The sequence below is a fragment of the Bubalus kerabau genome, chromosome 8 (genome assembly GCF_029407905.1).
Source record: "Bubalus kerabau isolate K-KA32 ecotype Philippines breed swamp buffalo chromosome 8, PCC_UOA_SB_1v2, whole genome shotgun sequence".
Lineage (NCBI taxonomy): Eukaryota > Metazoa > Chordata > Mammalia > Artiodactyla > Bovidae > Bubalus > Bubalus kerabau.
Window position 1 is genome coordinate 26287015 of NC_073631.1, and position 15901 is coordinate 26302915.

At 36.8% G+C, this 15901-nt stretch overlaps 1 protein-coding gene across 8 annotated transcripts in view; it reads right to left on the reverse strand.

The window, feature by feature from the left end:
• DGKB (diacylglycerol kinase beta) overlaps positions 1-15901 on the reverse strand; it is a 1145939-nt gene that overhangs the window by 1028117 nt on the left and 101921 nt on the right. For 2 of the 8 annotated variants that reach the window (XR_008717644.1, XM_055589891.1), the window contains one exon: positions 12343-12409. The gene's annotated coding sequence lies outside the window, so the exon portion shown is untranslated. Of the gene's footprint in view, positions 1-3745; positions 3761-5002; positions 5722-7959; positions 8091-8204; positions 8220-11351; positions 11367-12342; positions 12410-15901 lie in introns of those variants that run through there. The other 6 variants (XR_008717642.1, XR_008717630.1, XR_008717646.1 and 3 more) reach the window with 6 other exon arrangements.

The window sequence follows — 15901 nt, forward strand, 5'->3', positions numbered from 1 at the left end:
TCCCTTGGACTGCAAAGAGATCCAACCAGTCCATCCTAAAGGAAATCAGTCCTGAATATTCATTGGAAGGACTGATGCTGAAGCTGAAACTCCAATACTTTGGCCACCTGATGTGAAGATCTGACTCATTTGAAAAGACCCTGATGCTGGAAAAGATTGAAGGCAGGAGGAGAAGGGGATGACAGAGGATGAGATCGTTGGATGGCATCATAAACTCAATGGACGTAGTTTGAGCAAGCTCCGGTAGTTGGTGATGGACAGGGAAGCCTGGTGTGCTGCAGCCCATGGGGTTGCAAAGGGTTGGACACGACTGAGTGACTGAACTGAACTGAACTGAGAGTTACCAAGACTAGTAAGGACTTGAGGAAATACTTAAGTGGTAAGACCCTTTCTACTTTCCCCTCAGATAGTATAATTTTTGGAATTTTTAAACAACATAACAAACCTACGTAAGTATTTGCTTTATTCTGTAACATATTCTCAAGAGTTCAAAACTACTTCAATATTTCTTTATATTTCTTGAAATAATTTTCAAAATTTCTACACTCGTGTCCTTAAATGTTAGTGTTGGTAACAGTCTCTAAGAAACCTGAAGTCTGGCAATGTACACTGCAAATGTACATTCAAACAATAGGAATTTTTAACTGATACAGGGGGTATATAATTTTTGCTACATACTGGCCTCACTTAAAACAAAAAATCTAATCAGAGACAAAGCTTCTTAGTTAGACAGATGAGAAATTAAGGCAAATAAATTGTCATCATGTCTAAATCTCCTGTGATTGCAAGCTTATATATTTCCTCATTGGCTTCAGATGGAACTGCTCTGCACTGAAAAGGCAGACAGGATTAACTTGCTGTCAAGCAAGGAATGAAAACTAATCCTTGTTGACAAGGTATATCTGTTGTTAAGAAGTGATGACACTTTCTTCTAAACACTCCATTTTCCAAATGTTCCCTACCAAAATCTTGTATTTTTCAAAGTTTCGTGCAGGCAATTCTCAGTCAGGAATGTTTTAAAAAGCCTGATAAAGACATGCTAATACAATGCCTAAATTTACATTTGATTTACTTATACACTTAGGGCACATTGATTATTTTCTACCAAAAAAATGCAAGTGAGGAAATTTTAGATATGCACATCTGTATCTTTTTTAAGACATGCTTTCTTCTAAGTTTTGGAAGACTACTCTAGTAGAACCTCTCTACCTGATAGAAATACATTCCAGGACCCAGAGTGGATGCTGAAAGTGAGAATAGCATAAAATCTTATATATATTATGTTTTCTCCTATATGTACATACCCATGGTAAAGTTTAGTGTATAAATTAGGCATAGTAAGAGGTTGACAACAAAAATTACCAATAAAATAGCACAATTATAATAATACACTGTAATAAAAGTTATGTGAATGTGGTCTCCCCCTCTCAAAATATCTGATTGCGTAAGTATAATGCCTTTTCCATCTTAACTGAGCATTTATGTACTGTGGCTATTACTTTGCAGTTTGAGGTGCATGGATTTCTTTTTCCTTCATCACAATTTCACAAATGGAAGATCTGTTCTTATTGAACATCTTAGCAATCTCAGCATGTGACTTTTTTTTTTTTAATCTCATTAAGTCAAGAATTTTCACTTAAAGGAAACACTTGATGGCTTCTCTTTGGCATAAATTGCCAGCATCACTACTTTTGTGCACCGTGACCATTAAGTAAAATAAGGGTGACTTGAACACAAGCACTGTGATACCAAGCAGTAGATCTGATAATGAAGATACTACTAAGTGACTAGTGAGCAGGATATGTTAGACAAAAGGATGATTCACATCTGGTGGGCCAGCATGAGATTTCATCATGATATTCACTGCTCAGTCAGTCAGTCATGTCTGACTTTTTGCAGCCCCATGGACTGTAGCCTGCCAGATTCCCCTACCCATTGAATTTTCCAGGCTAGAATATTGGAGTGAAGTGCCATTTTCTCTCCCAAAGGATCTCCCCAAGTCTCCTGCATTGGCAGGCAGATTCTTTTCCACTAGCACCACCTGGGAAGCTCCATGCTACTGAGAATGATGTGCAATTTAAAATATATGAATTGTTATTTCTGGAATTTTTCATTTCATATTTTTGGGACTCAGCTGACCGTGGGTTAACTGAAATCATGGATGAAACCTCAGATAAGGGGAGTCTGCTGTACTTCAAAATAATGTATCTTTCTCAGTATGTTTTACTACATGATATAACTCAATTTGATATGTCATAGTAATAATATATCAGGCTGAGGACATTTTGAAAAGAAACATTCTTGTTCAAAAGACTAGCAATTCAAGATGCTGAAAATACTTTGCAAGATCTGGGGAATTTTTAATCTCAAATTTACAAAAGTCAGTAACTCTTCCATATTAGCTTTTCCTAAATAAATGATTTATCCTATTTAATGTTGAGAAGTAGTGTTTGTAGAGAAGGTCAGCATTGATTTTTATAATAATTACATGTGTTTAAAGATGTCCTCCAGTATATATAAGTGCTGTGATTATATAAATGGTTTTTCTCCCTTTGAGGCCTCCTCTCTAAACTGAAGGTTTATCATTTTATCACATACACTTTAGATATTTATTTGCATAATGGAACATACAGAAATAAAGAGTTAGGCATGACTGGAAAGCTCTTTGTTAGCAAATAAGATCCATCATTTTGTTGCTAAGTTCAATTCTGTGATAGAGAATAGAAACAACCAGTTCCTAGAACAGAGTAATCTGGCTGGAGTGGATTTGGACAAAAATTTAATTGCACAGTTCTTCATTTCAATGCATGGGAAACAGGACCAGAGAAATCAACTCTTGTCCAGATTCTCCATATCAGTGTGAGAAAACATGAAATCTGAAATTTGAACTCCTATGTGTCTATACACAGCCCATCAAGTATGTCAATGTCCTCTCTACTGGGGAACAAAGATGCCAGAGAGAGTGAAGAAAAGTGGCCCCAGGCAACCACCAACAGTTTCATTTCCAGTATAATCTATATATTTCTGAAAAAATAATTTATCATGAAAAAAGATCTGAGCTTGGAGTCAAAGTCAAAGAAAATTCACAGACACCTGTTACTGTTTTGGCCCCAAACAAGTCACTTTACAACCCTGAATCTGTTTCTGTTTCTGCCTGCTTTCTTTCATAAGGGTGTATGAGTTAAATGAGTCATTGAATTTGAAAGCTCCTTGATATCCATAGAGTGCTAAAAAGTAAAGCATTAAAGAATTGTATGAAGCATTCTTAAAGCTGGTTGTGGCTGATTTGGCAACTGTGGAGCCAAGAAGCAGGCATAGAAATTTATCTCCATTTCCAATATGTAAGATGTAGAAATTAAAAATTTTATTCATACATGATATATATATATATATTAAAGATGATTTTATTTTCTCTCCTTAAAGCCTCTTACAGGGACTTGCACATAGCAGGCTCACTAAAATATTTTGTTTATATTATGTAAAATATTAATTATATGTTTATACACAAATAGAGTTGAACACTCTTTTAGTTTGATTTTATACAATCACTCTTAAACAGAAAATTGGAACAAATAATGCATGAAGAAGGAAATAAAAATATACAGAGCACATTTAGACTCCTAAAGGAAATAACTATAGGCACCATAAACATATTAAAGTATATTTGTATTCATCTGTACACACCATAATAGCATCCAAAACCCAAAATATCTATACTTTGAGTTGTGCTTTGTCTTTTAAAAATAAGGTATTTGTGAACCTAAAACACATAAAAATACAATAGTAATAAATATATTTAGATCATAAAAGACAACATGGAAAGCAATATTAATAAAATATTGAAAGAAAACATGAAGCTTCAGTTCAACAAAATACACTGCTCAAATAAAAAATAGTTTATTTTATTTTAACATATTTGTCAGTGAGAAACTGTTCAGTTAATTTGTTTAGGGGTAAATGAGTATACTGATACTCATCAAATATTTACTAGCAAGTTCTAGGCTCCCAGATACAAATGATGAAGGTCCTTTTTTGTGAAATGTGTAAAGTTATAAATTTGTTTTACTCCATGCAATGCATTGTGAGACAGTTGGTTTTTAATTTCAAGGGAAAATATAGAAACTTTCATATGTTTGATTTTTACTAATAAAATATTAAGCCATAATATCCTAAAATATATCATGTAAAGTTAATAATACTAAATATCAAAAAAGCTCGAGTTAGGCATTATATTTAGATGTAGCAATGTACCCATTTTGGGTGATAGCAGAGAGGGAATACATCTGATAGGTAAACTTAAAAACACTGAATAGTGCATATTAGCTTATATGGAAAACTTTGGAGATCCTCTTGAAGGAAATGACTTCTAATCAAGTCCATAACTGACATTAGGATATATACAGATATATTTGGTAGATTTGAAAGAACAAATGGAAATGAAACTGTAGGGAACCAATGAGATGCATAACAGATTTCCTCATAATGGAAAATGTCTGGCTTAGAAAGACCAATTTAGCATCAGGATATACCTTTTAGATTGGGATTGGCAGTACTAAGAACCAGAATCAGACTAACTCAGCAATTTAGTGAGTATAAAGATGTCTGAGAAAAATTATTCATTTGAATTGAAAGAATCAACCTAATAAATTCTATAACATGAAAAAATGTGTGCATATTTTAGGAGAGTTTACAAAATTTCAATCACTTGGCAGCCTACAAATTTTAAGAATATTAGGAGATAAACTCTATAAATATAAATAAATTGTGGAAATTTAAAACTATTTAAGAAATATTTTTCTTTTATAAATTAAAAGGGCAGAAAAAATGTATTATTTTCAATATATTGTTTTCCTACAGATTACAAAAGAAGAAAACTGCAATAAACCTATAATGAATTTCTTAGAGATGAAGGTATATATTTAGTTCTACTTGCTGCTGAGGTTTTACACTATAAAGTAATTTTTTTTCCTTTTCCCTTTCTATTCTCCTCCTACTCCTCTATTGCAGACCCTTTTCTGCCACTCACAACTTGCTTATTCATCTCAAGAATTTCTAGCTAAATCATAACATTACTGCTAGCCCTTCAGGATTTTCCCTAGGGAAAAACTAAATAAAATGCACAGAACCTTTGTTCTGTGAGAATAACACAGTCTCTCTAGACATGTCTTCTCTTTGTTGAGAAACCAAACTAATGAAAAAGCTAGTGAATATACATGATTACTGAGAAACCAGCTGCACAGAAGTGTTTGTCATTTTCATACAAAATGGTAAACACAATGAACATGGTTCAAAGACTCATATATTCACAAATCATTTACTCACTGACCACTGAGACATACACCTCAACTAAAAAATAACACAAAGTGGAGAAACATATCACTATACTATTAATTTAAAATTTAGAAATACTTATGTCCTAAAATTATTTCTCTAAGATTAAAAGTATTGAGGATCTAAATTTTTACAGTTTATATGATGTAATAATATAATGAAGAGAGGCATATTAGGATAAAATGGGAAATATGTACATTCATTTGGCCATATTTTTTAATTAGTTAACTTATTTGGCTGTGCCTGGTCTTAGTTGCAACACACAAGCTCTTCCATCTTCCTTGCAGCATGCAGGGTCTTTTACTTGCTGCACATGGGATCTAGTTCCCCAACCAGGGATTGAATCCAGGCTCCCTGCACTAGGAGCGCAGGGTCTTAGCAACTGAACCGCTAGAAAAGTCCCAAGGTGGCCATATTAATGAATTAAGAATGAAATAGGCAGTTATATCCTACCATGAAAAGTTTGAAGCTTTTAAACTATATAAGATCCCATACAAAGTTCCCAAGTATAATTATATATATATATGAGAAAAAAAATCTATGGACCAAATAGTAATCTCTGGCACTTGAAATTATAAAGTACCAAGAAATAATATATAAATTTGAAAATAGGAAAAGAAAACCACAACAAAATGGATTATAGCATGCCCTTTTAATGTCATCATGTACCTTTTCTAATAACAATCTTTCATTTTTTGGACCCAAGTGAGTGTATCTGTTTGTTTGTTTTTTTTTAACTTTCTATTTATTATTTAATTTTAGTTCACAAAATGTGATGTTGCTATTAACTTGTAACTTTCTGTCTGGTGGACAAAGCTAGCCCAAAGGTATGGATTTATTGCCTTGTAAGACAATAAATAGGACTGTATGTAATTAACAATCTTATCCTTACAATACTCTTCTCTTCTCTTCCTCCTGCTGCTAAGTTGCTAAGTCACTTCAGTCATGTCCGACTCTGTGTGACCCCATTATGGCAGCCCTTCAGGCTCCCCGGTCCCTGGGATTCTCCAGGCAAGAACACTGGAGTTGGTTGCCATTTCCTTCTCCAATGCATGAAAGTGAAAAGTGAAAGTGAAGTCGCTCAGTCGTGTCCGACTCTTCACGACCCCATGGACTACAGCCCACCAGGCTCCTCCGTCCATGGGATTTTCCAGGCAGGAGTACTGGAGTGGGGTGCCATTGCCTTTTCCAGTCTCTTCCTCCTACTCCTCCTTTAACTTCAAATACTTCAATAAATTCTCAACTTCTTGAATGTTCTTGAAATAAGCTTTACTGTTTTTATTTGAGTGATTTCCTCATTAATGGGTATTACATCTTCGACATTTTATTGAGGTGTAGAATGGATCTTTAGAGTTATTTCCAAGTGCCAACATGCTGACAGTACTTTAATCCACCTCCCACGCCCTTGTTCTCATTTTGTTTCAGGTTATTGTTCAACTATGGTTCTGATTCTACTTTATGTATGACCAATAACTTATTTCTTACTGGGCAGCAGCAACGATTAGGATTCTAGTTCTATAATCTGAACTTTTGATAATCTTTTCTGAGGTGATGGAGATCTTTTTCAGTCAGGTGAGAAATGATATAAATCTATTTAGTTTTTTATTTTGTTCATTTACATTCTTTGTGAACTTCAATTCAGTTCAGTTCAGTGAACTTAATGAAGAAGATATTTCTTGCCCACTAGAAAGAAGAATCAGAGAAGGCAATGGCACCCCACTCCAGTACTCCTGCCTGGAAAATCCCATGGATGGAGGAGCCTGGTAGGCTGAAGTCCATGGGGTCGTGAAGAGTCGGACACGACTGAGCGACTTCACTTTCACTTTTCACTTTCCTGCATTGGAGAAGGAAATGGCAACCCACTCCAGTGTTCTTGCCTGGAGAATCCCAGGGATGGGGGAGCCTGGTGGGCTGCCGTCTATGGGGTCACACAGAGTCGGACACAACTGAAGTGACTTAGCAGCAGCAGAAGAAAGAAGAATAGCCCTTTGAGACTTGCAGCACTGATTTTTTTTGTTATTGTTTTGTGCTTATTTTTGTGACTGATTTGTAAAAACAAACCTGCAAACTCTACATATCTGTGTATTTATAATTAGGAAACATCTGTACCTCTTGATATGAGTTTTGAAATTGTTCCTTCTTTCATGTTACACCAATATATTGAACTACAAAATCTCTTAAGGGGCACTGTTTAATTAGCTTATAGAGACTAATAAAGGTCACATAAACCAAATATCAGGAAACCCATGGCAACCTACTCCAGTATTCTTGCCTGGGAAATCCCATGGACAGAGGAGCCTGGCAGGCTAGAGTCCAGGGGGTCACTAAGAGTTGGACATGACTGAGGAACTAAACGAAGTTTCTGGAAACCCGGGGGTGGGGAAAAAACTTCTAAAACTTTATGCTAATATAAATATTAGTTAAGAATTAATAAGTATTCAGTTTCATTTTTGTCTGTAAGCTTAACAAAATGTTCAATATCCTTACTTATTTAAGGACAAGCCTAGCCCAAAGGTATGGATTTATTTCAAATATTATTGTTGTTGTTGTTGTTGTTTAGTCGCCTAGAGTGTCCAACACTTTGCAACCCCCATGGACTTCAGCACGCCAGGCTTCCTTGACCCTCACCTTCTCTCAGAGTTTGCCGAAGTTCACGTCCACTGCATTGGTGATGCCATCCAACCATCTCATCCTCTGATTACCTCTTCTCCTTCTGCCTTCACTCTTTCCCAGCATCAAGATCTTTTCCAGTGAGTTTTCTGTTTGCATCAGGTGACCAAAATATTAGCGTTTCAGCTACTGCATCCGTCCTTCCAATGAGTATCCAGGGTTGGTTTCCTTTAAGATTTACGGGCTGGATCTCTGCTGTCCATGGTACTCTCAAGAGTCTTCACCAGCACCACAGTATGAAAGCATCAGTTATTCAGTGCTCTTCCTTCTTTATGGTCCAGCTTTTAAAGCCATATGTAACTACTAGAAAGACTATAGCCTTGATCATACTGAATATTCACTGGAAGGACTGATGCTGAAGCTGAAACTCCAATATTTTGGCCAATGATGCAAAGAACTGAATCCTTGGAAAAGACCTTGATCCTGTGAAAGATTGAAGGCAGGAGGAGAAGGGGACAACAGAGGATGAGATGGTTGGATGGCATCACCGACTCAGTGGACATGAGCTTGAGCAAGCTCCAGGAGTTGGTGATAGACAGGGAAGCTTGGTATGCTGCAGTCCATGGGGCTGCAAAGAGTCAGACATGACCAAGCAACTGAACTAAATGGATACAGACTGTCTAAGTTCGTCATAGCTTTCCTGCCAAGAAGCAATCATCTTCTAATTTCATGGCTGCAGTCACCATCCACAGATATTTTAGAGCCCAAGAAGACGAAATCTGTCACTACTTCCACCTTTTCCCCTTCTATTTGCCATGAAGTGAAATAAAATCATTAATAAACAATATTTTGTTGTTGTTTAGGGATTCCCTGGTGGTTCAAATGAAATCTGCCTGCAATGCAGGAGACATGGGTTCAGTCCCTGAGTTGGGAAGATCCTCTGGAGAAGGGAATGGCTACCCATTCCAGCATTCTTGCCTGGAGAATTCCATGGACACAGGAGTCTGGAAGGCTACAATCCATGGAGTCGCAGAGTCAGACATGATGTCACTAAGTTGTGTCCAACTCTTTGAGACCCCATGGACTGTAGCCTGCCAGGCTCCTCTGTCCATGGGATTCTCCAGACAAGAATATTGGAGTGGGTTGTCCTCCTTCAGTAGATCTTCCCAACCCAGAGATTGAACCCATGTCTCCTGCATTAGCAGGCAGATACTGATGAGCCTGCAGGGAAGCCTCCAAATAATATTTAGATACTTTGTAAAATATTACAAAGTCTGAATTATATATATATATATATATATATATATATATATATATATATATCAGTATCAGTTCAGTCGCTCAGTCATGTCCGACTCTTTGCGACCCCATGAACCACAGCACATCAGGCCTCCCTGTCCATCACCAACTCCCAGAGTCCACCCAAACCCATGTCCATTGAGTCGGTGATGCCATCCAACCATCTCATCCTCTGTCATCCCCTTCTCCTGCCCTCACTCTTTCCCAGCATCAGGGTCTTTTCAAATGAATCAGCTCTTCGCATCAGGTGGCCAAAATATTGGAGTTTCAGCTTCAGCATCAGTCCTTCCAATGAACACCCAGGATTGATCTCCTTTAGGATGGACTGGTTGGATCTCCTTGCAGTCCAAGGGACTCTCAAGAGTCTTCGCCAACACCACAGTTCAAAAGCGTCAATTCTTCCATGCTCAGCTTTCTTTATAGTCCAACACTGACATCAATACATGACTACTGGAAAAACCGTAGCCTTGACTAGACAGACCTTTGTTGACAAAGTAATATCTTTGCTTTTTAATATGCTGTCTAGGTTGGTCATAACTTTCCTCTCAAGGAGTAAGATACACACACATATATATATACACACACACCTTTTTTGTTACTTTAGCATGCTACAGAGTGGCTATACTTGGGGGTCGAGTTAATTAAGAATTTAGTCAATTAAGAATGGGTAAAAGTAGTGTGGGTATCAGTAGGTAGCCCATTATTTTGCTCCAGATCCTTTGTTGTCTAGCAACATGGTTGACATTGACAGTTATCATTCACTACCTTCATTTGCAATAGAACTTACCTGACTGAAAGTTATAATCAATTTTGATGCTTGAGATTAGACTAAGAATTATAATGGCATGGAAAAAATGACTGCATGTACGCAATAAGTTCTTGGTTTTAAGAGAAAGAAAGAGCGTAGTCTTGTCCTCAAGGAAGTTTTTAAAAAATGAACTGATGCATTTTTTACTGCCACATATTAGTGCAAGACAGAATTTAGGTATCAATTAATATCATAATTGAAGTATGTTGTCATTTCTTAACACCAGCCAGTTCAGTTGCTCAGTTGTGTCTAACTCTTTGCGACCCCATGGACTGCAGCATGCATGGAGTATTGAAATGGTATGCCCCAACAGCTACATTTTCATGCCTCATCAGAGTATCCAAATAAATGTATGATTTTGTTTTGTCCTCATTATGTCCTTGATATTTAAACAATGAAAAATACATTGCTCATATCAGAAGGAGCTGAGATTTCTTTTCTCATGTTTACTTAAAGTATTATATTGTCATACTGATTAATTGTTCTTAGACACCTAGGAGCCTATTTTAATCAGATGACCAAATTTTCTGTGCTAATCTTTTTTGTTTTTCTTTAGATCAAACCCTAAATTTAGTCCAAAAAATGCATGTCTTTTCTATCTAAAACTAAGTTTAGAGTTCTTAGAGACATTTGGAGAATAATAAAGGCTTGTTTTTCCTTATTTAATCAAAAGGGAAATAGAAAAAATTAGATTTATTTGAAATGCTCCATATGTCTTGGCCTAGTTTAACACTATTATAAGAGATGCATGGAAAGAGATTTCAAAGTAAACGATGATTTTATACAAGTAAATTGTGAATTACATAAATATTTCAGAGATTCTACAATTTTCGAAATGGATTTGAAAGCCCTAAAGATTTGTCAATGCCCTCGCTGCCCTTAATATGTCCTCAGAGGCAACGCTGATACAATTCTTATGAAAGAATTATTCCTGATACCCCGATAAAGAACTTTACTCCTCTCCTCACTGATACTTGTCTGTAACAAATTAAATACAGCTATTCAGTCTCATCTACATATGTTCTCTGCATTTATCTCAAGCATCTACAGATATTCTCTGCATTTATCTCATGCTTGGTTCTGTATAAGATATAGGCAAATGTTCATCTTCAACAAAGAAAGGTATGCTTACTTTCCTGGAAACCAATAAACAAGGTTTTTTTATTTTATTTTTTAAACTACTGATACCTATAGGAATAGACTCACAGTGTTAGGCTTTGGAGCTTAAACCTACCATCATTTAGACAATGGTCAGGCTGTACCATTGGTCAGGAGATTCAATCAGGTAGCGAGGTTTTTGTTGTTGTTTTTCTTTAATCTAGAAGTGGAAAACTATACATAGTCATTTGCAAATTTCTGCCTGGGAGAAAAGACATGCTCAATGGGATTTTATTGCCTCAAGTTTTATATCTGAACTAGAAATCTTCTAACAATCCCTTTTTTAAAATGTGTAAAAATACTCAGTTGCTCTGGTAACTACTAGGCTTCCCTAGTGCCTCAGACGGTGAAGAATCTGCCTGCAATGCAGGAGACCCAGGTTTGTGCTCTGAGTCAGGAAGATCCCCTGGAGAAGGAAATGGCAACCCACTCTAGTATTCAGGCCTAGGAGATCCCATGGACAGAGGAGCCTGGTGGGCTACGGTCCATGAGATCGCAAAGCGTGGACACAACTGAGGGACTAACACTTTCTTCCTTCTCCCTTTTCACCAGGGTGTGATTCTGAATTACCTGTCCTCTGCCCAAATCCAACCCAGGCTTCAAGCCCAGAGAGCCCCTTCCCTTCCACAAGTCTTCCCCCAAGCCCTCAAGTCCTACAGCATCTCGCATCTACACCACTGGTAACTACATTTTAACGCCCACTGGTTCCTTCATTAATGAGTTCAAAATTCCTTGACATGTTCATTCTATGTATTTATGAGTCAAGTTATGAAAAATATGCTTTGAGAAGGTAAATTTGCTATGCTAATTTCTGTATTTTTTAATGCTTACATTGATTTAATATTACTTTGCTCTCAGAAAAAAAGTCAAAAAGAAATAAAACAGGTTATTTTGTATCTGATATAGCAAAGCTGTTCTAGGGGGGATACATTATCTTTTGTAATATTTTAATACATGGAAAGTCAAACTTTTTGTTCTTTCATAACTAAAAATACCACAGTTATTTGGTGTTGAACACCCAGTTCACCTTCAATATACCTGAAATATATAAGAGATTCGAAATACAGTGGTAGTATGTGATCGCTCAGATATGCTCAAGGGCACTCCTGTTCTGCATTGATTAGAAGTATTCTTACCTTCCGACACTACTGGTTATGCCTTCTTCCTTAGTTACGTGAACTGCGTCCGTCAGACAGTGGCAGTCTGCAAGTGAATGATGGAGAAGAATAGACAGGTCAACGTTATATCCCAAACTCACTGAAAATAGAAACTCAGCACCACTTTTCCGCTTTTTCCTACACCCACCCTGAACAAATACTCCCTTGAAGGAAAGGGCTACATACCATTGTCCTACAAAATATCCTATTACAAATGGAGCCCAGTTGCAAAAAGGCAATAAAAACTGTCCTAAAAAATATTTTGGCAGTTTATTTTTATGTTACTTTGGGTTGAAGCAGGAAAGAAAATAAAACGCGGAATAAAAATAGATTTATCAGAATTTTATTTCAAGTAAAAACTGTACTAAATGGAAAAAGAAACATCATCTTTTGCTACATTCCTGTTGGGTTTGTCAGTATAAGACTGAAGAAAAAAATTTTAATGAATTCTCTGTGGCAACAAAATTTGTCACTTAGGGTTCAATTTTTAGATGAAGAGACTGTATCTTAGGTTGCTCCTCCTTTTTGAAGAGTTTGTAATTCTTTCTAGTGATACTTTTTTCCCTGCTGACATTTTCAGTTTGCACAAATTGTATCAACCATTTGAAAAATTTAAAGGCTTTCCAAAAAAGTAGTTTTAGGTCTTTTATGGAAGGATATTTATGGATCATTTAAAAGTTTGAAGAAAAATTCAAGGTGAATTATCTACCCTACCTTCAAAGGCTTGACTAGAAAAGAAAAGCATGCTGTATTGAATAGTGAGATGGTAACATGTTGAAGCTATTTTTGGAACTGTAAATTTGTTCTGATATTTCAAAGATATTGGTGTTATCTAGATGCTTCGGCTATTTCTACAGGGCTAAAAGTTTCTGAAATAAATTCTCAGATGAAGAAATTCTTGTTTGGAACTTTAGTGAAGGATGCTACTAAACTCAGAGAAGGCAATGGCACCCCACTCTAGTACTCTTGCCTGGAAAATCCCATGGACGGAGGAGCCTGGTAGGCTGCAGTCCATGGGGTCGCTAAAGAGTCGGACACGACTGAGCGCCTTCACTTTCACTTTCCACTTTCACGCACTGGAGAAGGAAACGGCAACCAACTCCAGTGTTCTTGCCTGGAGAATCTCAGGGACGGGGGAGCCTGGTGGGCTGCCGTCTATGGGGTCGCACAGAGTCGGACACAACTGAAGTGACTTAGCAGCAGCAGCAGCAGCAGCTACTAAACTATAATATTAACTTCAATGTGCTGACTCATTAAGTAAATAAATTAAAAAAAAATCTATATTCAGTCCAACAAAATGACCAGAATGAAACATCCAAAAAGATATGTAAGATGTGAAAACATGAAGATTAGTACAGTTATTTGGATATTTTATATATTTGCTCTTAGCAGAACACCATCACAGATATTTTTACATCACAGAGATCAGGAGTCATTCCACCCCCTAAAAGATCAAACAGAAATGAAGTGACTGGACGCCCAGTGGCTTTCGCCTATGAAACAGAGGTACAACAAGTACCCACTCCAGAGAGAGTCCCACACCCCAATCAAAACTCTCACTTTTCTTCCATTATAGCTCTCTGTTGGTTAAATAATACACTGTGGATATTTCTATTACTCAACTTCCCCTTCCTCTTGATGACTGCTGGCTCCACTGAGTCATTTAACTTGAATGAATTTGACAATAAATAAGCTGTGTATTCTCTGCAACCCATTTCCTTTCGGCTGGATTTTACATTTCCTGAAATAAAAGTCCAAGAAAAAATATGTCTCCTGTGACTTATTTAGCTTATTTTTATGCATGAATATGCATATGTGTGTATATGAAGAGGAGTTTACTTGGAAGGAGTACTTCTTTAATTTAGAGAAGTAGTTGTACATTACACAATTCTAAAAACAGCTTATGCCCCCATCCTTTTATGACTTATCCATCTAGGCAAAGTCAAGAGCATAGGGGGAAAATATGTTTCTAATGCATCAGAGAACATTTTGGGCTTAGATTTAAAATTTTCAATAGAGAAAGAAAAAACAATGGCCCCTAAGGAACGGATTGAAAATGAAAAATAATTCAAAGGAACATTTGTTTTTGTTCTTAAATCACTTAGTCACACAAAAAAAGTCACTGTAGAAGGAAAGAATGCTGTACAATTATTTTAATGTAATCTGGAGGAAATATTAGGCTATTTTCAAAAACTAGAAATTTTAAAGTTACAAACTCTAAATGATACTGATATTACTACTTCCCTATTCTGTTTTATTCTTTCTCCTACTTATACTGAGGGAGGAAAGGAACAGGCCAAGCTGACTCCACCTTGAAAAAGAAGGAAACTCCATCTTGCACTTTCAGTGAGCTTTGGACTATGCACCTGGTAGCCATGGGGATAACATACCTATGGCCGAACTGGCCTCCCAGAATGATAAACACCAGATTCTATACCAAGATTTCCCATTACCAAAAAGAATGTAATAATCCCCTTGTAGTCAATCACCTCTGTAATCTTTATGGCACCCATTGGTATAGGCTACAATGTATAACCAGCTGACCCTTCTGATTATGAATCATGGCTGTAACTTGATTGTATCTCCCTTTAACACTTTCCAGGCTAGGTTTAAGGAATTTGGGGATGTGGGCTTGAGCAGTACATTTAAGGTATACAAGGTTTTCACAAAGGTCGGTGTGGGTCCTTGGCTAAGAGGAGACTTTGCCTTGGGCCTGCCAGTGTAATAAACTGCTCTCCACTATCTGCACCGTCCTTCTGAGTGAGTTTGTTTCCCAGAAAATGTGGCTACAACAGTACTATTTAATGATTTCTTTTATTAATGATTATGCTTAAGGCATCAGTTCAGTTCAATCGCTCAGTCGTGTGCGACTTTTTGCAACTCCATGGATTGCAGCATGCCAGGCCTCCCTGTCCATCACCAACCCCCACAGTTTACTCAAATTCATGTCCATTGAGTCAGTGAGGCCATCCAACCATCTCATCCTCTGTCATCCCTTCTCCTTCTGACCTCAATCTTTCCCAGCATCAGGGTCTTTTCAAATGAGTCAGCTCTTCGCATCAGGTGGCCAAAGTATTGGAGTTTCAGCTTCATCAGCAGTCCTTCCAATGAATATTCAGGACTAATTTCCTTTAGGAAATCTTAAGGAATACTTTGAAAAAAATGCAGTGCTTTAAAGTATTTAAGAACAAATAGCTCTATTTGGCCTTTCCCACACTTTTCCGATATATTTTGTCAATGGGAAGAAGTTAAAAGTCTTCAGATCAATGCTTTTGCTTAGAGGAAACTTAACATCTTTATATTTGAATCTTGTAGACTTGTTGCAAATCACAGTAATAAATGATGTCAAATTTATACTTGTAATTAAATGTTCTTCAGGCCTGAAATATTATTTGCAGTTTATCCTCTGGGAAGTCACTATTTTCAACTCTATGTATGTGTGTGTGTCATTTCATCACACACACACATATGTATATATGCATTCATCCATAAAAAGACAGAATTGTCAATTAATCTACTAAAAATGAGGTGAGAGGAG